The sequence below is a fragment of the Limulus polyphemus genome, unplaced genomic scaffold, assembly GCF_000517525.1.
Source record: "Limulus polyphemus unplaced genomic scaffold, Limulus_polyphemus-2.1.2 Scaffold885, whole genome shotgun sequence".
Classification (NCBI taxonomy): Eukaryota; Metazoa; Arthropoda; class Merostomata; order Xiphosura; family Limulidae; genus Limulus; species Limulus polyphemus.
The window spans coordinates 378,327-381,141 of NW_013666495.1; the positions used below are offsets into that span (position 1 = coordinate 378,327).

The following is a 2,815-nucleotide window of genomic DNA, read 5'->3' on the forward strand; positions in this document are numbered from 1 at the left end:
CAGGATAATTCTAGAAAGTAGAGAGCGTGAGAATCACATGATCTCGATGACGCAACAGTATATTACTGTTACGTCTCTGGTCGTTAGTTAATTTTCCGTCAAAATTATTTCCAAAGAAACTAGCGATACAAGTCCTTTCTTAAATAAAAATGGTTTATTCTTTCTGAATACAACTTTGCAATACACTTAATTTCCACAGTCATGCTATAACAAATGCTATAATTCACAATGAACGTCTCATGTGCTCGACTCAACTGTCACTTACCCATTGTTGCCATCACGTCTTGACCGTCTTATATGTACAAGAATACCGAAATCTAGTAAATGCTCGAGCATTCATGAACCTTCGAGAATATGACGTGTTACTAGTGTCACGTGACATCCGCTGTCGTAACATTACTTACCAAAAACACAGTTAATAAATATGTAGCCAGGACTTGATACTAATGTTAATGAACAATAGAACATAAATATCAATGTTGATAATCATTTCAATAAAGAAAGAAAGGAATCAGGAAAAAGAACCAAAGAATGAAAAAATCTAATTCCAAAAACAACAATATTTTGTACTTAAACAACTACAAGATTAACAACAATGTCCAGTAATAATCAACAATAATACGTTTTAACTATAAATGCTAGCTGGGACGACCATATGAGAACATATTTGATAAAATTATACCATATATATTGTTCTTCCTTTTCAGCAGAAGTTTCTTTTGCTTTATATTTACATTTCCCTTTTTACCTAACTTATAGAAGTTACCCTTGTTTTCAAAGCTAGTATTGAGGTTTATTTACCATTATGTACATCATTTTATTACAGTCAAAAAATTACATTTTTATTTCACAGATTTCCCTCCTATCAACAGTGGTTAATCTTGTTTACAACTTTTACAGTGAAGTTTACTATTACACTTTTTCCTTATCAACAGGGATTCCTCTTGCTTTTACTTCCTACACCAGATATATCCTTACATTATCCCTGGGGGTCCAGGGCCTAAGCCTCTAGAGCTCATGGGTTTTTAATATTAGAGGGGTTAAAAACTGTTTACATTTCTGTGAATCCAACTGATGATGAGAAAATACTTTTTCATGATGCAAGTAATAACTTATTTTTTGTATTACTCTCAACAGTCCATACTATATACAATACTAACAAAAACAATTATAAATTCATATCTTTAAATTCCCATATAACATTTCCCTGCAAATAAAGACAGAAGTCAAAATATAAAAAAACCAGTAGCAATGTTTGATGGCATACTTCACTGTGTATTCTGACCACTCTGCCACTTACACTTACTTTTCTCCAGTTATATGCAATCCTCCTCATTATGAATAGTATGTAAGCCTGTGCAATCTAACAATTCTACACCTATCTTATCAATATTCATTCATTTTCATATCTTTTCACATTCATGCTCCAGTGTCATCAATCTGTCAGCAAATCAAGGTGCTAATATCAAAATTAAGGAATTGGGTTCACAACAAATGAAAAGAACCAAAATTATGAAAAAACATGGAAAGCAAGAGGATTGCACATAGATTTGGGAAATTGGGAGATAGGTCTTATGCAATTTCAACCCTCAGATCCACCTATGAGCATGGGTTACACTATTCCCTCATTAATAGAAGTTACTCTTTTTTCCTGCTATAAAAAAACTTTCTCTAATGCATTTTCTCAATCATCATGGTTTACTCTTTTCTTCTTCTCTTACAGTGAGTTTTAAACTTACAGGTTTCTTTAACACAAAAGATTACTCTTATTTTTAAATTCCAAAATAAGTAAATCCACACACCTCTAATGTCCTTATCAGAAGGGGTTGATCTTGTTTTGAATTCCTACATAAGGATTGTCATTAGGAATTATTCTCAATTTAAAATCCTACAGTGAGTTTTGAACTTACACCTTTTCCCTATTACTTAGGGTTGTACTTATTTCAAAATATCTGAGATTTACTCTTCTATCTTTTCAAGTTCCACACTAAAATTATTATTACAGTCACTCTTGCTTGTAACTTCTACAGTGACATTTGCTCTTCCTTTACACTCTTCTCCTAGCTATTAGTGGGAATTTCACTTATTTGGAAGACTTACATTATCTAACCTTGCATTTTTGCTTAATTGACATGTCATTGACACACGAAATGCTTAAAAATTAGATGCATTTACGACTTTTATAAAAACTGCATTGCTTCCTGTACACACAATTCTAGAATACAAGAAATATGTGCAATGGAACATAGTTTGGTTAGCTTAATAATGTATTAATTTTAGATTCCATCACAAACATCTACTATATACAAGACAAAATGAAGACTAAATACATGTAAGTATGAAACATCAACTAAAACAAAACACCACCAAAACCATGCAGGCAGGTTACCAGGGTCAAACAAAATCAATTTATTAAGATATAATAGAAATCCACAATATAATTTTCAAACAACTACAAATATTATCACTTATGTAAAACAGTTAGTAAACCAGTGCTTGGCCAGGATTAAATACAAATGTTTATATATTGTTACATCTCTGTTCGTTTGTTAATTTTCCATAAAAATTCTTTCCGAAGAAACTTTAGCAATACAAGTCCTTTCTTAAATAAAACTAGTTTATTCTTTCTCAATACAACTTTGCAATACACTTAATTTCCACAGTCACGCTGTAACTTAAACAAATGCTATAATTCACAATGAACGAACAATTCACGTCTCTATTTCTGTCAGCAATTCAATTCCATTGTTGCCGTCACTTCTTGGCGGTCTTATATATACAAGAATACCGCACATCTAGTAAACACTCGAGGCTT

General features: G+C 31.8%; 1 protein-coding gene across 1 annotated transcript in view; it reads right to left on the reverse strand.

Moving 5' to 3' along the window:
• LOC106461037 (sushi, von Willebrand factor type A, EGF and pentraxin domain-containing protein 1-like) overlaps positions 1-2,815 on the reverse strand; it is a 42,976-nt gene that overhangs the window by 33,117 nt on the left and 7,044 nt on the right. The window lies entirely within an intron of this gene.